This window comes from Chinchilla lanigera, unplaced genomic scaffold, assembly GCF_000276665.1.
Source record: "Chinchilla lanigera isolate Chin_1 unplaced genomic scaffold, ChiLan1.0 scaffold00051, whole genome shotgun sequence".
Taxonomy (NCBI): Eukaryota; Metazoa; Chordata; class Mammalia; order Rodentia; family Chinchillidae; genus Chinchilla; species Chinchilla lanigera.
In genome coordinates, this window is record NW_004955452.1 from 1,910,223 (window position 1) to 1,936,642 (window position 26,420).

The 26,420-nt window shown below is 58.1% G+C and overlaps 1 protein-coding gene across 11 annotated transcripts in view; it reads right to left on the bottom strand.

Moving 5' to 3' along the window:
- The window catches only part of Rap1gap (RAP1 GTPase activating protein), a 64,386-nt gene that overhangs the window by 23,666 nt on the left and 14,300 nt on the right, over positions 1-26,420 (bottom strand). For 9 of the 11 annotated variants that reach the window (XR_001236080.1, XR_001236077.1, XR_001236078.1 and 6 more), the window contains 2 exons: positions 22,050-22,085; positions 3,410-3,503 (listed from right to left, as the gene is read on the bottom strand). The gene's annotated coding sequence lies outside the window, so the exon portion shown is untranslated. Of the gene's footprint in view, positions 1-3,409; positions 3,504-22,049; positions 22,086-23,711; positions 23,785-26,420 lie in introns of those variants that run through there. The other 2 variants (XR_001236073.1, XR_001236079.1) reach the window with 2 other exon arrangements.

The following is a 26,420-nucleotide window of genomic DNA, read 5'->3' on the forward strand; positions in this document are numbered from 1 at the left end:
GCCCCGCCCCCGGGGCGGCCCGCCCGCTGCGGGCGCTGACACTGCGCCTGCGTAGTCGGGCCAGGGTCCTGGGAGCTTTAGACAGGTCGGGCTCCTCTGTGTGACCTCCCAGACTCCGGGTGCTCTACCTCGGGGCCTCAAGGATAGGTTTTTCGGACAGGCCATGGAGACGGCCAGGAAGTGGAGGGGTAACCTTGAAGCCAGGACTTTTCTTGAACACTTAATGCTGGGCTCTTCGCACGTCCCATCATGTCCTAACCCAAGAAGTACAGATGTTATCCCCACTATGCAGATAAGAAAACTGATTTCAAGAGGTGAAATAGTTTGCCCTAGACAGCTAGGAAAACCGGGAATGCAGGGAAGGGTCTGGACCTGCACTTCCAGGCCTTTTCTGTCCCTCTTCCTCTTCCCCACTCCAGTGCCTGACGGGGCTGGCCTGTACCCCAGACCCTAACTGCCACCAACCCCAAAGGAAACCGCCACAGTGCCACAGTGAGGTGGCGAAGGCTGCCAGGGCTCCATGGCAGGGAGGAAAGGGCTCAAGCAGATTTCAGGACATGTGAGTTCTAGCTCTGGCCTTGCTACAACCTGCTGATTGGCACAAGTGAGTCTCTGCCATCTCTCTGGACCTCAGTTTCCCCGTCTGGAAAATATACGGCCTGGGCAGGCCCTTCCGGCTGACCCTGAAGTGTGCCCTGGCCGGGTTTACCCAGCCCTCCTCCGGACAGATGTTGGGAAAGTGGCAGTGCCTCCTGAGCTGTGGCCAAGTCCACTCCTGCTGATTTGGGTGCTGCAAGGGCACGGCCGCCCCACGGCTCAGCGCCAGGCCTCTCTGCATCTTCTCAGAAGAGCTGCCCGCAGCTGCGCACCATCCTGCATCCCCAGGGCCAGGGGCTCCTGGAAAGAAGGCGCTGTGCTTTCATTCCCCCTCTCCCCCCAGATGTGGCCCTGGGTCAGGTTTGGGTCTGGAGAGCTGGTGGGAACTCTGGAGATGTGCGTTCCAGACACAGAGTAGCAGCTTTGGTTTTAATAATTAACAGCAGCAAATATTGATTTACGGAGCCACTTCCAGGCCTGCACACTTCCGGGCACTCATCGAAATGCAGCCAGAGGAACGCCATTCCCACGCTGGGCCCGGAGGAGGGCAGACCTTCAGGATGCAAGATGTAGCTGTGTGCATGCAAAGCTGTTGTGATTCTTTGCGCATGGGAATGCCTGGGTTTGTGCGTTTTTGTGTTTTACACATACATCTCACGCACATGTACATGCACAAACATGTGTTTTGTGTCTGTGACTACATCCTGTACTAGGTGTGGGTAGGCTGGGCATGTACATGTGTACAGATTTCTGAATTCCTGAGTGGGGAAACCTGTAGGGGGAGGGGTTCCTGGGTAGCTCAGTGTGGGTTCAAAGGTGACTCCCCAGAGAGAAGGGAACGCCCCCTCTGGGTGTTCTCGCCAGCCCTGGGAATGTAATGGTGCTTCTAACAGGTGAGCTTCCTATTTTCTACCTGGCCGAGTATTTTCACAGGCATTGACCGGTTCCTCATTTGTGATACAGGTGAGGAAGCAGGACAGGGAAGGCCAGAGATTTGCCCACTGGCACAGGGAGGTCACTTGTCCCTCAGACTGGTTCTATCATGATTATAAATGTGCACAGATTTGGGGGTGCAGGGGGGAGAGATTGAGAATGTGCCCCAGGCCTGGGCTCCCTCAGCCCACTGCTGACTTGCTGGGGACCCCAGAATCATTCAATGTCTCTGAGCCTGGGTTCCTTCCCTGTCAGAGGAGGCTGATCCACAGCCTGGGTCTTGATTCTGGGGAGGGGTGGACTCTCTAGAGGCAGGTGTTGGCACCCACTGTTTGGGCTGCATTGGCCAACTGGAGGCTGCCAGACTGGGTGGAGGCCAGGAAACCTGAGGGGAGGCAGCTCAGCTCTAATCTACGAAGATCAACCCCAGGCTGCCTGGGCAGGCAGGACCCTAGGCAAGGAGCTGCAAACCCTCTTCCAAGATAGGAATACTGAGGCCCAAGGAGGGGAACCTATCACCAAATACCCAGGGGGGAAAGGACTGGGAGAGTCTTTCATGGCCTCCGCTGCTGCAGTGAGCTGCTGCCGTCAAGTCACCCTCTTCCTGCTAAGGCCCAGGACCCCCATGGCCCAGCCTTGCATTATTCCCCCAAGCAGAGAAGGTCAGAGAGGGCCCCTGAGCCCCATTCTGGTGCCACCAGCACCTCCACTTGGGACCCCCATGCAGGTGGCAGTCCCACATCCTCTCTCCTGGCCCAGAAAAGACCCCTGGGCCTTGCTCCAGGATAGAGCCCTGGGGGAGAAGCTAAGTAAATCCTGCTTCTACTATTTCCTGGCTGTGTGACCTTGGGCAGACCCTTTCACCTCCCTGAGTATGTGGACTCTCATCTGCAAAAGGCCCGCCCCCCGGGGTTGACGAAAGGATAAAGCAGCACAATGTTTATTGATGCGTTTTACAAACTGCAGAACACACCATAGAGGTAAGTGCTTATCATCCCTGTGCTAAAGAGGCATGAGCCAGGCACTGGTTTATTTATCTACTTGTTGTTTGAAGCAGGGTCTCCCTATGCAGTTCAGGGTGGTCTTGAACTCACTGTATACCCGAGGCTGACCTCAAACTCATGGCGATCCTCCTGCCTCAGCCTCCTGAGTGTTGGCATGATAGGTATATGCACCACACCCGGCTTTTTACTGGGTGACAGCAGCATCCAGTCTTGGCTGGGCCATATCCAACCTGCAGGACTTTGGGTGAGTAACTGAACCTCCCAAGCCTTGTCTCAGCTGCAAAATGGAACTAATAGTAGTGGCTATTACAGCACTCAGCTGGAGGATGAGTAGTGATACCTCTTGTAAAACACCCAGTCCTCGGCTGGCATGCAGTAAAGCCGAGTAAATCCCAGCGGCTACTACTGGCATGTGACATTCTGCGTAAGTTGGTTAGTGATTTGCCAGGCTCCAGGTCCTTGAGGGCAGCTGAAGGCTCAGCACTGAACAGGGACAGGAAAGCGCCTGGACCGAGGCTCACAACGGAGCAGCCTCGAGCACAGGACCCCAGGACCCTTCCTCGGGGCCAAACTGTGTTTGGTTGGCGCTTTTGCATTCGGTCTTCACAACGGCCTGTGAAGCAGGTCCTGTCATCACACCTCACTTACAGAGGAGGACGCTGATGGTGATGCTGATGAAGATGGTGGCCGGGCCAGTCCATGCCCAGCTGTTTTCCTAAAAAAGCCCTTCTCCTCTCCGGGGTCCCACCTCCCATGCTACACAGACCACCAGGGCTCGGGAGTGTCAGCCTGACCCCCCCCAGCAGAACCTCCCCGCACATCTCCCCACCGCCTCTCCCAGCCCTGGGGGAGGAGCTGGTCTGGAGGGCACTCACCTTGGGGTAGAGTGAAGCAGGGTGGGAGGGAACTGAGTCCACTCGTGACAGGTCTAGTGCCTGAGGGATGCGCCGGTTCTGCCCATCACTCCTCCTGGAGGAGAAAGAGTCTGAGGTCAGAGACAGCCCCAAGGTGGGAGATCTGGAATTCTTGGGGGGAAAAGTGATCTCTGAGGTGACGCAGGTAGATGTTGCCCGGGAGGAGGGGGCGGCTCCTGAGCAGGGCTGCCGAGCCGAGCCTCCTCCCAGAGATCAGAGGTGTGCACAGGGCCTCCCTCCGTGAGCCTTCAGCAGTGAGGATGCACAGCCCACTGTGTAGACTGAGGCAGGGACAGGGAGGGTTGCCGCAGAGGGTCAAGACTTCTGGACAAACAGGGGGCCCAAGATTACAACTCATCCATGAGCCTTTAGGGAGACAGCAGCCTTAGGGCCAAGAGGCTACCAAGCCAGTGCTATTACTGATGACAGTCACTGCCACTCACTGGGCCCATGATGTGACAGGCCTGAGCACAGCCCTCTCTCCAGCCCGAGGGCACTGCCTCCTCACCACATCGGAATTCCCACTTTACAGATGAAGACCCGGATGGACACAGAGGTCACACAGCTGGCTCTCAGCAGAGCTGGCACCTGCGCGGGACCCGTCTGGCTCCAACCTGGGCTCTGCCCACACTCACAGTCCTCCAGGTGCGACAGCACCTGGCCCCCAGAAGCCTGCCCAAGCTACCCCCAGGGTCAAGAGAGGAAGTGCCCCCTCGGTTCCCAGGATCCAGGCAGCCCGGGGCTGGGCGAGCAGGCCCGGCTTCCGCCGCTGCCGAGGGCCACCCTGACGTGGCTGCACCTCCACCCGGCACCTATCAAGCAAGGCTGGTCCTGCGAGGGTGAGTCACCCTGCAGACGAGCCTCAGTGGCCTGTGGCAGGCTTGAGTCAGGCAGTGGTGGGACGCCACGCCCCATAGAAACCTGCCCAGGAAAGAGACGCCAAAAGAGTTCTCAGCCCCTCTCGGACTCCCCCCGGCCAGAGGAACCGTCCACAGCCCTGCTTGGCTCCTCCACCTCCCAGGGGTGCTGGAATCCTAAACAAAGGGTCTACACTGGGCGGTGCTTGGCCCAAAAGGACAGGTCAGGTGGCAGTGGCATTCCAAGCCATGGCATCATTGTAGGTGGACAAGATCCCCTCAGGCCCTGACTGGGGATGTGAGCATGAGTCTCAGCCTCAGTTTCCAAAATATTCCTCACAGACTGGGCAGCTTGTAGGCATTCACTCAATGAATAATTTCATCCTTATTCATTCACGGTAAACTCTGGCTCCCCCAGTCAGTATCACATTAAGTAGTTGAATGACGGAGTGAAGGTTGGCAGTAGGGAGTCATTGAAAGTTTGTGAGGGAGGGAGTATCCTGAACACAGCTTCTTGAAAACTGCAAGACCCACTGACATGGGGAGAAACTGGAGGTGGAGGCTGAGGCCCCCAGAGAGAGTCCCACAGAAATGTCCAGGTGAATTCCGTGGGGGGTTGCCATGGGGACCCAATTGAGACACGTGTGCCTGGAACGAGGTCAAACATATTACACCCTCACTGCTGTGCCAGGAGGCTAGTGTTATTCATCTCCATTTTCACAGATGGAGAAACTGAGGCTCAGAGAGGTGAAGTCAGCTCCCCAGCCAGTGGGGGACAGAGCCCAAATTTAAAGTGCAGGCCTCTGAGGGACCGTGGGCAGTGCGGCGGGTGCGGCGGGTGGGGAGCAGAAGCCGCCCAGGGGCCAGACATCCTGGGGTTGAAGGCTGGGTGAGCCTGGGTGTCCTCCGCGGGGAGAGCGCAGTCCTGATGTGGCCCTGGCTGCTGAGTGCCTGGTGCCACCCTGGTCAGGCTGGGCGAGCAGTGTCCTCTGTCTTCCCCAAGTCCACTCTACCGGGCCACTCACTCTGGCACAGGCCTGGGGCGGCCCCTCAAGGCTCAGAGGCCCTGGTGGCCCGTTCCTGTTGGCCAGAATCCTGTCCTTCCCAGGTGGCACCCAGCCCCTGCCAGGCAATGCCACCTAAAAAGTCACTGCTGAGCCCTAAAGGGCACGGGAAGGGCGGGGCTCCGGGCCAGGGACAGAGGAGGAAATTCCACGCCTACCCCTGAAAGGCTACAAGAAGGACAGCGATGACAGAGCTACTGCCCGCCCTGTGAGTGCACAATCCCACTGCATCCTCACAGCCATCCAGTGAGGCACATGCTCGGACTCTACCTGCTTTACACATAAGGAAACTGAGGCTCAGAAAGGCCACACAGGCCCAAGGTCACACAGTTAATGAGGTGGGGCAGGCATCTGAATCCAGGTCTGTGGACTCCAGAGCCAAGATCTCAGGTTTGCAAGGCCAACTCTGTGGACCAGCCACATGGAGCCTGCCCGGCCCAAGGCAGCTGCAGGGGGCGGGTGACAGTACCAGTCACAGGGGCGAAGGCAGCAGGCACTGCTTACTGCGTTCCCTTGGTGCAGACTCTGCTCTAATCACTTTACTAGTACTCACTGGCCCAAGGCTCAGTTTTCAAAGGAGGGAACTAAGACACTGAGAGGTTAAGTAATTTGCCCACGGTCACACAGTAAGTCCAAGGATTTGACTTCCTACCATGGGGGCGTAGATGCCAAGCCCTTAACACTGCGCTCAGTGCCTCTTAGGAAACTGGAACTGCTTAGTAAAACCTTTGAAGCGATGCCTGACCTCAGCCTCTGCCTCCCTCTGCTCCCCGCAGCCTCCTGGCCCACCCCGCTAGCCCACCACTACAGTCCCCTCTGCCTGCCACTGGAGACCGCCCCCACTGGGCCATTGTCTTCCCTCTTCACGAACAAACGGGAACCTCTGTCTCCTAACCCAACCTATCCTCTCCTGGTTGCTACCATTCTGTTCACAAAGGGGTCCCCTAAGTCTGTCCCTTCCCCGCCGCCCCCAAAAGCCTTCCTGACTGTAGCAGAGCTCAGCTTAAACTACTTTGCCCTCTTCTTCCACCGGCAGCAAGAGGGAGGATCCTAGCACACGCCAGGACGGGCAGGGCTGCCCCCTCCCCTGCCCCCCCACGACCACAGTCACTGCCCACGGTGCTGAGGTTTGTGTGGGCACCGTCTCTCCGTCACTGCAGTGGCTTTTGAGATCAGACTTTATCAACCTTTTGTACAGATGAGAAAACTGAAGCACGCAGAGGTTAAGCAACAAGCCCAAGGTCACACCAGGGCAAGGGCCATGCTGAGGCTTGACTCCAGCCAGGGGTTCCTTCCACCACGCACGTCCCAGCTGCGCTCAGCTCAAGCCCTCAGACTGGTTACTTGGTCTCTGCCCCCTGTGACCTCCCTGTCACCGCCCTGGGTTCCACCGGCAGTGTCTTCTCTTGGTCTAGCAGCGATCCTGCCCTGTCTGGTCTGCGCACCTGCCCACCTCTGTAAGCAGCCAGAGAGGAGGTGACTTGCCCAAGGTCACACAGAAAGCCGAAGCCAACCTGGAATCTGTGCCAGGCACATTCTGGGGTCACCTCCAGCTGGTATGGACTCATGGCCACCAGCCAGCTGGCCCAGCTCCCCTCCCTCCTGGAGCACCCTGCTTTCCCTGGGAAAGGGCAAGGTAGAGGTGTGTGGGGGGGGGGGCAGGGCCCGCTCCTGAGTGGGCTGGGCCAGACGGAAGCTGCTGCTGACAGATCCCAGGTTTCTTGGCAACTGTCACTGGGCCTCCTCCCCCTCCCTTATCTCTGCATCGAGGTAACAATAATAATCGCTCCTTCATGAGTGCCGCTCTTTGTACTTTTCAAAAGCTCTCGTTATCTGTTCTCTCCAGGGACTCTCACCGGAACTGGAGTGGGAGATAAGGCAGGGACTAGGATCCCCAATTCCCAGAAGGGCAAACTGAGGCTTGAAAGGTTAAACCACTACGGAGAGGTGACCAGCAAGGGGCAGGGATCAGGGGTGAGAACCCAGGGCTTCCACCAGGGCACACCCGAGGGCAGGGAACCTCAGGGGCTTCGTATTCAACAAAACAGCTGGGTCTGACTCAGGCACGGTTGGGGAGATGGCGAGGGGATGCCGAGGGTGGGTGACCCATGCCTCCCTGGGGTGCATCCCAGCTGTGAGCCAGCTGGAGGGTGCGGGGGGGGGGGGCCTGTCTTTTCTCTCATCTACAGAGTGAGAGGTCATGGGCCCCCTTCGTAGGGTGGCCGTGAGGCACTGAACAAGCCACTACTGTGATTCCTGTCATCCACCTTCCTGGGAACCCAGCCTCCCGGGCACCAGGGAGCAGGGCTGCCCTGTGTGTTACATCTTAGGCCACCCAGAAATGGCCACCTGGATGGAGGTACCGAGGTGGGCCTGGCCTCCTCCCACCCCGATTTCACGCCTCTCTGCTCCTGTCCTGCTCCCGCCACCGTGTCCCTGCCTCTCTAGGCTGCAGGTCCTCCAGAAGAGCCGCACAGCTCAGCCAGGAAGCCTTTGCTGGGTCCCCTCTGCGGGGGGTCCCTTGCCTCCTTTTCTGCCTGGAATCATCCATGCTTCGAAATGCAACTTAATCAGCTGGAATGCTGGTGCCAGAGCAGTGATCTATGACCAGCAGGGCAGGAGGACTGTGACTGGGAGTGCGGTGGCTCACGTCCCACCTCAGGATGTCCACCCAGGGCACACAGGTGGTCTGGAGGACAGACAAGGGGTCGGCCAGCCAAGAGGAGACAGCCACAAAAGATGTGGGGGGGGCTATCCCAACACACAGGCCTGAGGGGTTCAGCAGAGGTCAGGAATGGAGGTCAGCATTCCCTGCTCTCCTTGAGACCAGGTGGTGCCACCAGCCTGGTGGTACATGGGGGTTGGTGATGAGAGGTGCGTATGTCCGGGTGGGAAGGGGGGCACTCCTGCATTCTCCTCCTGGGCGGGGACTGGGGCAGCTGGAATCTCTAGCTACTGACCTCAGGCACTGGGTCAGGGGACTCATCTGAAACCAAAGCCAGGCACTGCCCCAGAACTGGCCCATCCTGGGGGGTCACAGAGGCCCATTGTTTTCTGAGCTCAACCATCTGGCACTGCCCTACCAAGGTGCCAGGGAAGGTGGCCAGGGTTCACCAGGTGAGCAGGTTTCCAAAGCAAGATCCAGGGCCTGCTCCTCACCCCAGTGACAGAGGCCCAGGCTCTCCTGCTGGCCTTGGCCAGGACAGAAGGGATCGTGTGGATGGGGTGGGGGAAGGGACAGGAGCAATTTAGTTACTCGGATGCTGTGATGTCATTTAGTCCTTAGGACAACCAGAAGCGGAGGTGCTGCTGCTGTGAACCCTCAACTTAGGGATGAGCAAGCTGAGGCTTGGGAATGGGTCCTCAGGGGCAGCAGGAGAGGGGGCTTGGGACTCCAAGCTGGGCAGAGCAGTGAGCAGGAAAGGTGGCCGGTGGGGCTGGCAGCGGGCCCAGACACCCGGATCCCGGAGCTGGGCCAGGTGGTGGCCTCCTGAGCACACAGCCTGTTGGCACCCAGAGAGGAGGTCACAGGACGGGCCCGCCCCAGTGCAGCACTGGGGACCAGGCCTGCCACCTGCCCACCCAACTAGCTGGCCCTCCCACCTCCCTGTGGATTCTGTGGACAGCTCCTCCCCACACCTGGGCAGGGAGGAGGCGGGAAGCTGCGGTGACCCGGCCATGGGGCCTCTTCCTGCTGCAGGGTAGCACATCTGCTCGGCCAGCCCTGCACTCCACAGTTTGTAAGCTGCCCAGCGGCCTCCCCGGGACACAGGACGGTGCCAGGATCTGTGCTCTAGAGCTCAAGCCTAGCTGTCCCCTACCTCCCATCCACTGGGACCCAGGACACTCAGGCCATGTCAGCTCCCACTGATGGGCCTGCCCCATGTTGCCCCTGCCCTCCATTCAGCAAGGAGGGCCAGCATCCTTTCTGGCGCCTGTCACTCACACACACACGTGGCATCACAGCCCTGCACAGTCTGTCCCCCTCCTCCGCTGACCTGCTGTCCTTCCCGGCCTCTGGCCTCCATGGCTGAAGTCTCCCTGCTCTGAGCTCCCCAAATTCCTTTGCTGTGTACTCACTCCACTGGCCGGTGCCCCTGCCCTCCATTCCTACGCTCATTCATTCAGAGCACGTGTCTTGGTGCCCACTCCAGGCCAGACAATGGTGCTGGGTGTCAGCATCAGAGTGGGAGGAACTGGGCCTGCCCTCCTCCAAGCAGAGCGCCAGGGACACCCACCCAGGACTGAAGCCTGCGGTGCCGAGCCTTCTTTAATCCATCCCTCCCACCCTGCACCAGCCGCATTAGGGCTGAAGCTTGCATTTGCCACCTCCAGGGTGCCAGGCCAGGCTGGTGAGCACAAGCCCCTGCTCTGCTGCTGGTGGCCAAAGCCAAACACCCCTGGAGAGGAATAAGGTCACCACCTCCTAACCAAGACAATCAGGAGGGGACCCGGAGCTGGCTCTAAGTCACATGTATGTGGGACTCAGTCACCATAACCTCTCCAAGCCTCAGTTTCTCCACTGCAAATCTGGTCTCAGACCAGATGATGCTAAGGTCAGCTCCAGCATCCTACAGGGGGTAAATGGGGGGACAGGAACGGGGTCCACTGCGGCCCTAATGAAAATGCTGCCCTGGAAGAGGATTTTGCCCAGTGGAGGGACTTTGAGCTCCTCCAAGTTGCTTCTCTTCTCTGAGCCTCAGTTTCCTCATCTGCAAAATGAGATAGTGAATCTCTCCTCCCCAGGACTGTCATAAGGAGTAAATTATGCCTCATGTGTACAATCTGCCTAGAGCTGAGACTATAGCACCCATCTGGAAAGGCAGTATGGAGTCAGAGCACAGGCTCTGGAGCCTGCATGTGAATCCTCACTCTGCCGCTTAACAGCTCTGTGACCTTGGACAAGTTACTCAACCTTTCTGAACCTTAGTTTCCTCATCTATAAAATGAGGATAAAAGCCTGGCGGTGCAGCTCAGTGACACAGCACTCACCTAGCACATGGGTTGAGTCCCTAGCACCACACAAAAGGGCTGGGGATAACAGCAGTGATAGCCTAAGAAGGTAGCTGTAAGGATTAATGAGTTTACACACATAAAATGCTTGATAAACATTAACCTAAAGCCAGGTGTGGTGGTGCATGCCTGTAATCCCAACCCTGAGGAGGCTGAGGCAGGAGGGTCACTGTGAGTTTGAGGCCAGCCTCTGCTTCATAGTGAGTTCAAGGCCAGCCTGAACTGCACAGGGGGACCCTGTCTCAAAACAAGCAAACAAACAAATAAAATTAACCTGTTTTCCCTCCTCTTCCTTTCTTCCTGCTTTGCTTCTTCTGAGGACAACTGAGGCAAGGCTGTCAGCTGAAGCTGTGGGAAGGCAGATGGAGCTTAACTTCAGGGACAGGGGCAAAGGCTGCCCAGAGAGAAGCCGCTAGCCAGGGAGGCTGGGCCAAGGCAGGGCCGGGGAAAAACGCCCAGGACTTGGAGGAAATCCTCTTCCCAGGGTTGTGGGGGCCAGAAGATTCCAACCACCCTTCAGAGGGCCGCGGGGCTGAGCCTAGCAGAGATGAAGCTGGGCTGATCCTTCAGCCAGGCAGCTCCTCAGCTCGGCCTTTCTTCCCCATAGACGCTTACACGGAGGCACAGATCTGTGAACACGGACAGTCCCTGCAGCAGGGTTCCAAGGAACCAAAGTCTGGACCCCACCATGGCCTATTAAAAGGAGGCTAGTCAAACATATCAAAGACCAAGCAAGCTGTGGAGAACTAGGCAACAAGGACAAAGGAGGTCTTTCATCCTAAAGGTGTTGGTGGCATATTGTTAAGAGAAGAAAGAAAGGCATACACTACCAAAATCTGTGTAAAAAATTTAAATGATAGCCGGGCATTGTGGCACACTCCTGTACTCCTAGCACCTGGGAGGCTGAGGCAGGAGGATCACCACGAGTCTGAGGCCAGCAGCTGGCAAGGAAGTACATGCCTTAAATCCTAGCTATTTGGGAGGCTAAAGCAGGAGGGTTATGAGTTGTGGCTCAACCTTGGCAATTTACTGAGAGAGGCCCTGTCTCAAAATATACATATACATATATATGTATGTATGTATATACATATAAAATATATATAATTTATTTTTTAATGTGCTGGGGACCGAACCCAGGGCCTTGTACATGTAAGGCAAGAGCTCTACCACTGCAGCACCCCCAGCACCTGCCCAAATTTTAAAAGGGCTGGGGATATAGCTCAGTGTGAAGGCTCTGGGTTCAATTTCCAGTACCATAAAACAAAACAAAACTGCAAAAACCTGGTATGGTGGTATACACCTCTGATTCCAGAAGGGTGAAGCAGGGGGACTGTGAGTTCAAGCACAGCACAGGCAACTTCATGAGACTCTGTCTCAAAATAAAAAATAAAAAAGGTCTAAGGATATAGCTCAGCTCTTCCTGCATTCAATCCCCAGTACCCCAATAATAATAAAGCCCTCAAAAGCCAAGGCACACTGCCACATACGTGTACTCCTAGCTACTGGGGAGGCTGAGGCAGAAGGATCACTTGAGCCTAGGAGGTTAAGGCCAGACTGGGAAACTCAGAAAGACCCTGACTCTTAAAAAAAAATCCAGCTGGTCGTGGTGGTGCACACCTGTAATCCCAGCACTCGGGAGGCTGAGGCACAGGATTGTTGCGAGTTTGAAACCAGCCTGGGCTACAAAGTGAGCTCAAGGCTAGCCTGAACTGCATAGTGAGACCCTGTCTCAAAAAGACAAAAAACAAAAAAAACAAACAACAAAAAAAAACAGCCGGCACTACATAGCAACACCCTGTCTCAAAAAAAAAAAAAAAAAAAATTCCAACCAAAACAAAAAACTGAGCTCATCCTATGACTCAGCTGGCTCCCTTACCTTTTCCAATCACCTTGAGAGGGATGCATTATTCACCCCAGATTCCAGGGATGGAAAGCTGACACCAAAGGAGGCCAAGCACCATGACCAACTCCTCCGGCAGGAGTGACAAATCCAGGCTGTCACCCCAGCTCTGGCTGATCTCAGAGTCCCTACGCTTTCCCTACAGTAGGCAGCCTACTGTGGGGCAGGAAGAGGGCAGGCTGGGGGCACAGGGCCATGTTCTTGGACCTCAGTTGTCCTGTTCCGGGAGCCAGGCCACCCGGGGCTCACCCATGGGAAACAGGGCTGCACACTCGTGAATGCAAATGCAGGCTCCAGTTTGTGCCTCAGGCTGGTGGGTGCCCAGCTCCACCCCTAGCACTACCCTCCAGGGCTCAGGGTCACCAGCAGGTAGCCTGGGCCAGCCCCTTCCCCGGAGCTCTAAATAACTTTCAACCAGATCAACCTGTTTCAAAAGAATCTGGCCTTGAAGGTGACCTGTCACAGGCCTAGGCACTATCTCCATGACAGCCAGGAAAGATGTGGGCAGAGTGTACTACGCAGGCCAGGAACACAACTAGAAGTCTCACGACCCTGAGTCCAAGTCCTGACTGTGTCAGGCGCTGGGTGTGCACGCTGGGGCACATCTCTCCCCCGTCTGAGCCTCAGTTTCCTCCACTGTAAGATGGTGGTAATTCCTCCGGCAGGCTGCTGCGGGAATTCATGAGCACATGTGACAGCACCAGTCATCTCCGAGCACACAGCAAGTAGGCTGGGGCTGTGCACGTGCATGCTGGGTCATGTGCCCCCCGGGCTGCGTGCGGAGAGCCAGGGCCAGTCAAGGCTGGGCCCAGGGCCGTGCCCCCCAGAAGCACCAGGCAGTGGGGTGGGTGGGTGACACCTGTCGGAGTCAGAGCCGGCTTTCTGCAGCAGCTCTCCCTGGCAGTGCAACAGAGGGTGTGCGACTCTGTGGGTGAGGATGTGCTGGGAGCCCTGCTAGAACGGAAGTGGATGTGGGAGCAAAAGCGCTCGTGTCTGGGTGTGTGTGGGCTTGTGTGCGGCGTGCTTGGATCTGATCACGCCGCCCGCCTGCCTAATGGCTTTGCACTGCGTGCAGGGTGAAGGTGGGGGCTCACGTGGCCCACGAGGCTCTGTGTGTCCGCCCCACCCTGCCCATCTCTCCCGCCTCATCGCCAGCCTCTGCCTCTCCCCAGCCTCCTTTCAGCTTCGCCAACGCATCTGCTCCCTTTCGCCTCAAGGCCTTTGCACACACCGGCACATCTGTCACACCTTCTCCACCTGCCCCCGAACACCTCACATGCTGCGTCTGTCTACAATCCTTCCAGCGCCCCCTCCTCAGACTAGGGGAAGCACCTCACCCTCACCAGCTTTCCCAGAAGCCGGCTCTGGGCCCCCATGGACTTAGCAGTTTGGTTTGCACATTTCATGGTGCGATCATTAGACCACAATCAGTCTCTCCCTCTAGAAACAGGGCTTCCCCAGGCAGGCTTGGATCTGTTTTTAGTCAATGCCCAATTCTGATCTGGTGCGTGAGTGAATGCGTATGTGTGAGTCTACGCTCAGGACGGAGCTGTCTGCACAGGATCAAGCTTTCGAGCGTGAGCAGGAAATGTGTGTGAGTGCATGTGTGTGCACGCCTGTGTGTATATGCATGTGTAAGAGGTCAGCTCGTGGAGAGGTGGGCTAGGAATAGCTGAGGCATTCCAGGGCCAGCACTCAAGCTGGCTGGGGTGAAAGGAGGGCAGGCCTAGGTTCCCCAGCCCTCTTACTCTGTGCCAGCCCAAGGCACCCTCTGGGGAGCCGGGAAAGCCAGGCAGGCTCCAGACTGGCCTGCTGCTCCCCCAGCTCATGTGGACCAGTTCCGCCTGCACAGCCAGCTCCCTGACGCTGCCCACAGGCCCACACATCCCAGGACCCTCCCGCATGCTGTGCCCTATGCCCAGCCACTGTGCCCACTACCAGCTCCCACCTCGGCCCTTCACGTCACCTGGCATTCACCCCCCTACCCATCTGCAATTACCTATCTCTCCGCTGGCTCAGTTTACACCTGCCTCCTGCACCGGAAGGGGACCTGCGAGAGGCCAGGCGCCATGCCCACCAGGTCCCCCGTGGTACCCCTCCTCACAGATGAGTGCCTGGCACATGACAGGAATTTGGTTAAGTATTTGCTGACTGAACAGATGCCTAGCGGAAGCCCTGCAAGAGCCCTGTGAGGTGACGATTACCCGTCTCTGCATGCATGGAAACTGAGGTCCAGAAAGGTTAAGTCTCTAGCCCAAGGCCACAAAGCAAACAGCAGGACCAGGCCAAATGATCTAGCCTCACCAGGACCACAGCACATCAGCCTGTCAGAGCGCACCTTTCCGCATATAGGCGTGCACGTGAGCCTCCGAGCAGAGTGTCAGTTCCAGGTCACTTGGGCCCCAAATGCTTCTCCCCCAGCAGCCTTCAGTCTGAAACCGCTGCACTGGTGGCCTGGGGCGGCCTGTTCAAAATCCCTCCTCTCCGATGCTCCCTCGCTGTGCTGTAGGGGCCTCTCATGTACCCCCTGCACAGAGGAAGAAACAGGCCAGCAGGGTGAGGACCTCCCAAGGTCATCGGCCAGGACTTGGCACGAGGCCTGCCAGGCTCTGGAGCCTGTGCTCTCTACCCAGTGTCCAGGACCACAATGGGACGTGTGCTCCACGCAGGAGTCTCGCCCGCTGCAGTCTCCTCCACCCTCTGCAGACCCAGCAGGGCAGGACAGCGATGACAATGGCAAAACCACTAGAGCTGGCACTTGCTCTGTGCTAGGCTGGTTTTAGGCCTCATTCAACTCCCACCTTAGTCTTCAAGGTGGCGCACATGTTGCCCTCATCTTGCAGGCGAGGAAAATGAGGCATAGAAAAGTTGCCTGGCTGGGCATGGTCGCACACGCCTGTACTCCCAGCACTCGGGAGGCTGAGGCAGGAGGATCACTTCTAGTTTGAGACCAGCCTGGGCCACAAAGTGAGTTCAAGGCCAGCCTGAACTGCATAGCGAGACCCTGTCTCAAAAAGATAAAAAAGAAAAAAAGAAAAGTTGCCCAATTGTCCATGGCAGGGTCAAGGCCCTAGGAACTCAGACCAGCTCAGGGTCACGGAGCCTGTCCTGGAGTGGGGAGGAGAGCGGGGGGACAGGGTCGGGACCTAGCCTGCTGCCCTCACCTGCCAGGCTGAGCTCAGCCCCTTGCTTGGGGCACCCTCTCCCCTTCCATGCCGCTGACCTGCTGCCCCACTCCTGGAGCTCTTGCCCACACTGGGCCTCTCGAGTGCGCACTCTCTCTCAAGGCCACTCGCCCGCACTGGGCCACCTCCTCCAAGAAGCCTCCCAGATCTCCAAGCATGGGAATCTGAGCATCCCTCCTGTCTCCCCAGTCTGCACTCGTTACCGCCACAGAACGGATCTCTGCTTCCTACACTGAAGACTCCATGGTGCCCTTCTCCACCATCTCCACCACCGTGGCCCTGTGCCCACACAGCCTTGGTCCTTGGAGGGACCCCCCACACGAGTGCTTGCTGAATTAATTTGCTGAACAAATGCACAAGTATTTGGGAAAGACGCTGAGCTTAGGAAAGGTCTTGCCTGGGTCTGAGATGTTAGGAAAAACCCTCCTCAAGCAGCTGCGTGGAGCCTAACACTCCAGCACTAGAGTTACTCTCAGATGAATAAGTCTTTTCTCTCAAAATGCAGCGAACATTCCCTGAGGCCCACACGGGACTCATTTCATCTGAGCAGTCCTGCGTCCGTGGTTATGGACAATCTGAGGCTCAGAGAGGAAAGGAGATTGGGTACGGCACACAGCGAGCGAGGGAAAGGTATGGTGGGTATCTGAACGGCAATGCACCTAGGTGCAGAGCCCAGATCTTCCCACACACCACGCAGAGGGGGCATCCCCAGGGTGCGGGGCGGAGCAACACCAACCAAGGCAGGACGCAGAGCCCATTCTCCACGGCTGAGGATGGCCAGGGGTGCGGCGCACGGCGAGACAGGGCCTCACTTCCCAAAGCCACACAGCACGAGTGGCGGCCCCAGGACCAGGCTTGCCTGGAGGGGATTTTCTTCTTGTCTCTCAAGGCTATAGGGAAGCTTCCTGGCAGAGGGGGTCTCTGTCTGGGGCTCATCCGGGAGCCCCTCACCCAAAGGCTGGCTTCCCCACAGGGAGACACGGAGGGACAGTGACAGGGGCTGTGGCTTCAGGGCCAGCAACAGCCGAGCTGAGCAGAGGATGGAAGGTGGGAGGCGGCAGGAGGCGATGCTCGGCCTGGAAAGGGCAGACGTGAAGAGACGTGGTCTCCACGCTTATCTCCCGGAGGGGAGGCCCAGGGGCTGCGCTGAGGCTGTGGCCACCGGCTCTATGTGCGGACAGCACTGATACTAGCAACGGAACGGGCTCCATTGGGCGGTGAGCCTCCCGCCACTGGGACTGCACAAAGCGAGCAAGCAGCTCGGCTCAACTTAGAGTGATGGGCGCAACACATCCGTGAAGTCACTGCAAATGAACATACTATTTCTCTTGGCTTCTTTTAAAGGGTCATGAACCAAAAAAGGGGTCCCTTGCTAAGTGGGAGGCTATCGGGGGTACCTGTTCATCTCCAAATATTCCAGGAGGTCCAAATCCTCTAAGATTTTATAAAGCTGGGAGTCAGTGTGAGACTCAGTGGTTCCACATGTCAGTCACTGGCATAGCTAAACTCCTATCCTACCTGCAAGACCCCAGTCACTCTCCAAACCTACCTCTTGCTTCACTTGTCTATCGCCCCTCACTACCTGCAGTGCATGTTAAGCTCATTCCTGCCACAGGGCCTTTGCACTTCCTCTTCCTTTTCTGGTACTACTATCCCACACCTACGAGCTCTTCTCATGGCTGGCTCCTCTCATTCCTTAGGTTTGGTCCAAATATTCCTTCTTCTAAGAAGCTTTTTGTGTGTGTGTCTTTTTTGAGACTGGGTCTCGTTGTGCAGTTCAGGCTGGCCTTGAGCTCACTGTGTAGCCCAGGCTGGTCTCGAACTCACAACTATCCTCCTGCCTCAGCCTCCTGAGTGCTAGAATTACAGGAATGCTCCACCATGCCCGGCTCTAAAAAGCTTTTGATGACTCGCTCCTCCTCTAGCATCCAGCACAGGGTGAGAGGCAGGCTGGAGTGACTGCTTAGGTTCAAACTGCAGCTTTGCCAAGACAGCTTGAGCGGGGCCTTCGCCTTCCTGCCTCAGTTTCCTCAGCCCTTACCCGGGTACTAGCTTAGAAATGATGAAATTCGTGCATGTGCGCAGATTGCTTTGGAACTCAGCCTGGCTCACGGTAAACCCACGGGAAGGACCTCTCCTTGCAAGCACGTAGCCTTGCTTCGAAGCTCAGGCACGTATCCGAGTTGGGCATCCTGTCTCCTTACCAAGAGTCTGCCTCTCCGATCCCTGGTTTACAAATGAGGAAAGGACTGGGGATTTAGCTCAGCGGCACAGTGCCTGCCTGGCAAGTACAAGGTTGTGAGTTCGATTCCCGGTACCAGAAAAAAAAACAAAAAAAAAAAACAACAAAAAAAATGGAATACAAATGAGGAAAATGAGGCTCAGAGAGGCCAAGCACTGACCAAAGCAAGATCTCTGGCACGGGCGCTGGCCTGCCTTGATGCCCACTGGCCCTGCAGCACTGAGAACCAGCACACAGCAGGCAAGGGCTGCACCTTCTCAGAGCAGCTGCCAGGCTGGGTAGCTCAATGAGCTGGACACCAGCGTCCATGCCCTGGTCCCCAGCAGGACCCCCTCATTCTGGCTGGGCTTGGGCAACACAGCAGGTGCTGCCTTGGCATTTGCCTGGCAGGTCCCTGTCCAGAGGTGGTGGCAGGTGTGCGCTCAAGAGGCAGCTGCCAGCTCCCTGGCCTGTGCTCTGCCAGCTGCCCGCCAGGGGCCTGCCCACCAGATGCATAATAGATGAGGGGGCCCAGCAGGCCCTGCCTGCCTGGCATTTCAGAGCCTCTAAAGAGCCAGCCTCGTGCTTCCTGCAGCAGTGCAGAGCCCCCTGGGGCCTCTTTGTGACCACCGAGGGGAGCTACCTGAGGATGGGGTCACCCACCAAAGCCCACCACCCAGCCCAGCAGCTTCAGGACAGCAGTGTTGAAGGCTTGGGTGCAGGCTGCCCTTGCTGACAGTGCTGCTTTACCACTCACTGGCAGCATGCCCTGGGGCCAGCCACGTTCACACTCTGAGCCTCAGTTTCCTTATCTGTAAAATGGGGATGGGTAGGGTAGCCTCTCCTCTACACAGCTGGTATCAAGATGGAAAGCAACAGTTCCAGTGAAGCACCTGGCCCAGAGCCCAGGACACAGGAAGCATCCCATGTAGGAGAGCAATTGGTACTAATACTGCCATGAGGGGACATGTCAGTGACACACAGACCCTCCCAGTGGGACACATGGGGTGGACAATGACTATTCCATTTTGGGGGCATTCCAGGCTGCATCATTTTGCCACTTTTCCCATAACCAAAACTTCCCCCATCTCTGACCAAAACACAATCGTTGCCAGGCATGGTGGCGCACGCCTGCAATCCCAACACTCAGGAGGCTGAGGCAGGAGGATCGTGGAGTTAGAGGCCAGCTTGGGCTACAAAGTGGGCCTTGAGCTTTTCATAGGGAGACCCTGTCTCAAACAAACAAACAGAACACAATCACTGGCAAGAGAGAGATTCAAACCCAGCCCTCACCAGGTGAGTGACTTTAGGCCACAGCCTTCCCTGCTCTCAGTCTTGATTTTGGCCTCTCTAACGGGGACACTAATGCCAACCTGCAGGGCTGAGGTCACGGCTCAGTGCCCAGGACACTGCCAACACTCCATCCTGGCCAGGTCCTGCCTCCTCCTAGGCTCCCAGTTTTAAGGCCAAAGTCAACTCTCCTCTTCAAGAGGTATTCCCAGAAGTCCCTGCTCTGGGGACGTCCACCTGGCTTTCCCCCACACTCCCCACCTGAATCCACCCTAAGTGCCCAGCCCCTACTCTGTGTGCAGGGTGTGTGTGTGTGTGTGTGGTCCTTTAGAGCTGCAGAACCAGAATTCTCACCAGCCCCCACCCTTCCATGGTGCCTCCTCTTCCCCGCGCTCTCCTGCTCTGAGCCCCTCCCCTGAAGATAACCAGCTGAGGGGTGAGAGTGGGGGAATCCAGCCACAACTGATCTGGCCTCTACAGAGCCTTGCTGCTCCTAAGATCCAAGCCCCAACCTCTTAAGCTTTTTTTTTTTTTTTAAAGGCAGTGGGACAACTCTCACCTCCTCTAGGAAGCTTTCCCAGACTGCTGACAAAGTTTCACCGCTCTGCTTTCTGCACACAATTCATTCAATTCAATTCCATAAACAGCCATGAAGCATTCACTGGGCATGGTGGCTCTGCAAGACCACGCAAGGACAGAGAAAGGGAAGCACGTAGCCCGGCCGGAGGGGACTTGTGCCGAGCATCATGAGGTCAAGCCCCAAAGCAACCAAGCAGCCCCTGCTTCTCAGACCTGGGAGCCTGCCTCGTGTCTCCAGGGGATGTGGACACACCCTGCTCCTCTTGGTCCCCTCCCTACAGTAGCCTATTCACAAACAGCTGTGAGCATCAAGGGGGCTCAGAGACGGGGAACGACCTGCCCAAGGCCACACAGCTGGAGAGCGGCAGGGGCTGATTCAGTCCCCATGGGTCAGACTCCCCCAGAGTAATTCCTGCCATGCGCGTGGTGAACAGCAGGGGGCACTCAAAGGTCTGGGAGAGGGGATGCGGGCTCAGGAAGGAGACAGCATGGGAACAGGAAGGGGCCCGGGGTGTGGCAGGGCGGGGACATTGGACGGCGCTGAGGGAGGAGGGCACGTGAATAAAAGCATGGTGGTCGCGCTGGCTGGGACTGGAGTCCCATCGGCCATTCAAGGCACAGGGGAGTGAGCCCCTACTGGACAGGGAGGTGGCTCTTGAATGCCAGGGAGACTGTCGTTAATGGTCAGAACGGCCATCAGTTACTAAGCAACAAACAGACGCTGGGCACAGGTAGAACAACTGGCTTCTGGGTCAGGAAGGGAAGGCCCTGGGTTAGCACCTCGGACAGCGACTCGGGGTTGGGGAGCCTCAGAGCCAGGCACTGTGGGTGACAGGTGGGTCCAGGGGACTCCAGATTCTTTTTTCATAGATGTCCACCGAGGTCCAGAGAGGGAACGGGACTTACCCAAAGTCACACAGCTGTTCAGTTACTATCAGCCTTTAGCTCTTATCTCTAACTCTCGGTTCAGGGCTCCCTAGAGGGGACCTCTAGGTTACCTCTCCAGCTCCAAGTCTCCCCTCCAGTGCAGCCCTTGTTCAGGCCCCGCCAAAGACCTGGAGGCCTTGGGATAAAGTGAGTGACAGTGGGCTGTGCACAGTCTGGAAGGTCAAGGTTCAAATCCCCGCTCTGTGCTGTGTGACCTTCGACGAGTTGCTTCCCACTCTGTGCCTCTCTGCTGTCACCCATAGTTGGATAGAAAAGTCCTTAACTCAGACGCGTGCTCAAGGCTCTGGGCAACGGTGCATGCCAAGCACCCAAGAGCGCCTAGCAGGTGCATGACCGCTGCAGTTGTTAGTGATACCGTTACTGAGGTCCTTACGGGAAAGGGCAGGGTCTCCCTCCTCTGTCTCTATCTCCCCCACTCTACTGCTGCTCTGGGCACAGCACATTGTCTTGTGTGCAAGACAGACTCGGATTGCCAGCACGGCAGCAGGAGATCCGGCTCAGAAAGGGACGGCACCGCCCCAGGCCATGCAGGGAGTGTCAGAGGGCAATGAAAAGGCTCCGCCTGGACACCCCATGTGCTCCTGCCCGGGGTGTGGCTTCCCAGGGGTTGTGGTGGCACCACAGGCCTCCAGCCCCCAGGAAGCCCTCAGTAGGACAGGAAGCAGGAGCCGCTGGGGGTCTCTCCGGCCGCAGGTGAAGTGGCAGCAGGAGCTGCCCGCCAGGCCACGGGGTGCTGGTGCCATGGAAGCCGGAGGTGCCTGCCTGCTGGGCATCATGTGTCGTGTGGAAACCATGCCCTCAGCTCACTGCCTCTTGGTGCAAACACTGCTGCCCCCTCCTCCTCAAAGGGAGGGCGGCTCAGACACAGGAAAGGGGCTACAGAGGTGGGTCTGAGGGCAGTCTATAGGTTTGGGGGCCAGAGAAACGGCTAAAGTACCTCATGCCCAGCCAGGAGCTACCCTGAAGAGGGAAGGATGGAAAAAGAAAAAGGAAGGAAACTTTTTAGTGCTGGTCACCATGTCTGGTTTGTTTCCTTGATTTTTAAAACTTATACTCTATTAAATAGGCTCTTTTTCCCCCCTAAGTACTAGGGATTAAACCTAGGAAGTGCTGAGCTACATCCCCATCCCTTTGTATTTTTCATTTTGTGATAACAACTGAGCTAAGTTGCCCAGGCTGGCCTTAAGCTTGCCATCCTCCTGCCTCAGCCTCTTGAGTAGGAGTAGCTGGGATCACAGCCTGATACCATCACACCCAGCATTAAATGGGTATCTCAATCCACATTTCACAGATGAGAAAACTGAGAATCAGAGATGCTAATAAATCACTGAAGGCCCCACAGGCAGTGGCGGAGCTAGGTTCTGGGCATGATTAGCCTGACTCTGCAGCAGAGCTCCTGACAGAATTGAGTGCTGAAAACAAGGTTTCCCACGCGCTGCCCCAGAGAGGGTGATGAGAGGGTTGGCAGGTCTGGCCTGGCATTATAGGAGGTGGGAACGGGTTGAAGGTGTCCCCAGGCCCTCCTGAGAGTCCCCAGTACTCACCACAGAGTCCGGCGAGGGGAGGAGGACCTGTCCACCCTGAAACACAGCAAGGGGCAGTCATGAGAGGGCGCCCTCTCAGCATCTTGGCCCTGCCCTGCCCCCCAGAGGCCAGAGCAGGTTCTGCAGTCACAGCTCCCTTGGCAGCAGGGCCCTGTGTCAGGTGAGGGACAGAGGGAGGCGGGGGGTCCCCGAGTAAGGATTAGGGGCCGTGGGGTGTTAGCAGCGCAGGCCTGGGGACAGGTGGAGCAGGACAGTGTGCGGTCAGAGGAAGGCCGGGTGCAGGTGACTGGCTTGTGGCAGGCAGGAAGAAGTCCACACTCACCCCTAAGCCCCTGGCCACCTCAGCCCCAGTGCTGGAGCTCACTCACAGCCACCCAGGAGGACAAATGCCCGGAAACTGGGAGAGACCCACGAGGAGCTCCCTAGCCCCCCGAACATCTCTGCCCCCAGGAGCTCAGGGCACCCCCAGACCCTGCTGCCACATTCCTAAGTCCAGCCTCCCAGAAAGTGTGGACAGTGCCCTCTCCCAGAGTCTCACCCCCACTGCCCTCTTCGGGCACCGGGGGTGGGGTGGACTGCAGGGCTCCACCCCCCCCACCCAGCCGGGGCCAAGAGGCTCCTGGCTGTTGAGACGACAAACAACTCTTGCCTTCTGCCCCTAGGCCAGAAGGGAAGGAGGGAGGGGAACCCTGGGCCAGCCAGAGGGTGGCTTCTGGGAGTAGGGCTGGGCGTCCCTGGGTCAGCTGAGGAGAAAGGTCAGCTGTACAGGCAGGAAGGTGGGGCCAGAGAGGCCAGGCTCACCCAAGGGCATGCAACAGACCTGGACTCCACCTCCGGCTGCCCCTCCGTGCCAGCTGACAAGGAAGTTGGGGCCTGGGCCAGGTTCCCCTCGCCACCGGACAGCCCTCTTGTGTCCCACCCACCCGTCCCTCTCTGGGGTCCCCTGAGGTGGACGCAAGGCCCACAGCCCAGAAAGCACTGACTGCACCCCAGCAACACCCAGGCCCATGACGCAAGTTCTCCAATCCCAGGACCCCCACACTGCTGGCCAGGAGACAGGGCCTGGCGAAGGTCATGCAGCCCTTGGTAGCCAGGAGGGGCCCCTGGGCCCAGGCTATGTGTCCCAGCCTCTTTCCAACTTGACAAACATTTCCCAGGGCAAGAACCACCCCCAACCCACTCCTGCACCCCCCAAACAGGTCGGGATGGCCCAGCTGCCACTCTGATCCCTCCTCAGGCGTCCAGGCCCAGCCCAGGGAGGAGGGGCTCCTGTGGCCTGAGGTCAGGTGGCCTGGGCACTAGCAGCTTCTAGGCGCCCGCCAGCTCCAGAGGCAAAGTGGGGGCACCGGCGGAGCTTCACCTGACTGCCCGCTGGTACCCCGCACACCTATCCATGCACCCGCATGCACGTGTCCACATCCACGTACACATACGCCAGTCTCCACAGGTCACACACGTCAGTGGTCATGCTGTTAGCCACTCGCCAACTAACCCCACGCTACACTCTCGTCCCCACACGTGCACAGGGACACGCAAGCAGGATGCGCACGCGCAAACACACCCAGACCTGGCAACGGAACGCGCTGTGCACACACGGGACCAACGCGCACGGGACAGAAGTCACAGCTCCGAGTCCCCTAGCTCCAGTCGGGACGCACCTACCCGCCGTAGGCGCCAAAGGTGAAGCTACGCCGCCGGCCGCTCATGGTGCCACCGCCGCCGGCCTCCCCGGCCCGCGCCCTCTCCGCGGTCACCTCGGCAACGCGCGCCCCGCCCGCCGGCCAGGAAGTGGGCGCCCGCGGCCGCGCTCCAGCTGCCCAGCAGCAGCGCAGAAAGGGCCGCTTGTTCGCGCCGCCCTCGCCGGGCAGGCAGGCGGGGCTGAGCGGGGGCGATGGCCTCTTCCGTGCCCCACGGAGCCACGGGCCTCTGTCCGATCCGTGCCCCATCACCCAGCGGCGGGAAGCACAGTGGGCCGGGCGGGTCAGGAGTTTGGGACCCAGGTCAGAGTGGTCTGCATCGTGCGCGAGGACCTGGAAGTTCTCTGCGGAGCGAGACGGAGCCTGCTGGCCTCCTACAGCCCTAACCACAAGGAGCAGAGTTAAGGCAGACGGTGCTGGCCTGGGCCCTGGCACACAGCGAGTGCCCAGTAAGTGCCGGCCCCAGCAGCCCGTCCAGGGGCTCATGCTCTGCTGTTCAGGTCAACGAAAGCTTAAAGGGAAGAGCAGAGACTCTAGCGGCCCCGCTAATGCCCACGCTCACGGCCATGCAACTGCCCCAGCTCGGCCCCTTCCTGGAAATGCCTCTGCCCTATGGCTGTGATCAGGAGGCTGAGCAAAAGGGAAGTGTGGAGACACCCCGACCACCACTGGCCCCGAACTGGGAACTGAGCTCGGGCCTTTACACTGAGCTGCATCCTCAGCCCTCTTTTATTTTCTATTTTGAGACACAGTCACTAAGCTGCCCAGGGTGGACCAGAACTTGCAATGCTCCTGCCCCAGCCTCCCAGAGTGCTGGGATTACAGGCGTGTGCCAGTTTCTATTCACCTCCTGAAAATTCTTCCAGCTCGGGTTCCTTCACAGAGACACCTTTGGTGGGGGTAACTGGCTGTGTCCTGGTCAGTCACTCACCCATTCAACACTCTAAGTCCCTCCTCTGCATAGGGTTAGGCCAGGCTCCAGGTCCACCGCTCTGACCTACTTGGAGACATGTCAGCCCACATGGGGCACTGGCTCTGCCCCAGGACTCCTCCCCACAGAGGGAGGCATGGCTACCCCACCTCTGAATCCTGGGGAACTGTCACAGCCCTGAGGGTTTCTATGAGGCTTTCTGCTTAAAGGATCTTTGGGGAACAGAGGCAATGGGGGCTGTGGGAGAAAGGACAACCAAGGGCACAAGGATCGAGGGGCAGGGATTCTTCAGAAGCCCTCCAGGAACTGGGCCAGGGCTTGCTCTGTGCCGACCCTCCCTGGGAAGTGTCTGCTGGGGAACAGGGCTGGCTGACAGCACACCTCAGGCCAGGGCCGGTGCAGGTGGTGCCCTGGCTTCCCCCTTCCAGACCAGAAGAAACACAGACTTTCTTTTTTTGTTGTTTGTTTTTTTGAGACAGGGTCTCGCTATGCAGTTCAGGCTGGCCTTGAGCTCACTTTGTAGCCCAGGCTGGTCTCAACCTCACAACAATCCTCCTGCCTCAGCCTCCTGAGTGCTAGGATTACAGGCGTGTGCCACCATGCCTGGCTAAACACAGACTTTTGCTGCCGGCTGTGACTTCTCTCTTGGGGGCTGCCCCAGGCCCCCTCTGCTCCCACCAAAGACCTCCCTCATCTCCACACTCCCCGTGCGCCAAGTAACCTCCAGGCTAGTCCTCACCCTAGAGACACACCTGCCTCGGCTTGCAGCTCTCAGAGACTCTCCGGTGTCCCCTGGGCTGGGTCCCCTGGAGCCAGGGCTGGGCTGCAGACCCTGGGTGGGGGCACACTGGGTGTGGGAGGTCCACTCTGCACAGGGAAGCTCAGGTTGGGGGGCTGCTGAGGGGGAGGCTCAGAAGCACCAGGCCACCTGAGGAGAAGGAAGTCCTTCCCACCTTTCTTCCTTTCCTTCCTTCCTGGGGGCGGGGTGCAAGAGAAATCAGGAGAGAGGCCTGGCTGCAGGGGGTGTGCACAGCCCTGGCGGGGCCCAGGACTCCAGCCCCCTCTGCCTGCTGCACCCTCTTGGGCTTGGAGCTCAGCCTTGCTAGTCTCATTTCAGGATAAGTGATTCCTGAGTGGGCTCTGCATGCCCAGTTGGTAAGGCAGCCAAGGAGCTTGCACCATGCCAAGTTTCCCAGCCGGGCCTGGCCCCCAGGAGGCCCTGCTGGTGCTGGGACAGTGGGCCCTTGAGAAGGGCCATGGGGGCTGCAGGGTTCCCACCAAAGACAAAGAGCCCAGTGTGGGCTGCGGCCTCTGGGCTCTGACCAGCTGCAGCTGCCTCCTCGGCAAGGGTGGGGGCGGAGTGGCTAGTGGGGGTCATGTTGCCCGGGCCAGGATGCAGCGGGACGCTCCCTGGCTGACTCCTGGCCCCTCACACGACAGCAGAATGCAAACACCTCCTTAACCCAAGAGATCACCCCTAGCTCCTCCGGGGATGGCATCTGGAGGCATGCAGAGTTCTGCAGCACTCGACATCTGTCGCAGGCTTCCCTGACATGCAGCCTTGGACAGAAGCAGGCTGCCCGAACGCATGGTAACAGAAATGTTTGCCTCTTATAACAAGTGGGACAGGCACCCAAATCTGTACACAGTGTGCGCCCAGGCCGCCTCCGAGGGGTTCAGGCCACGAGACCTAAAGATCTTAGGAGATTGTCTGAAATAAAGATGCTGGAGCCGGGGATATAG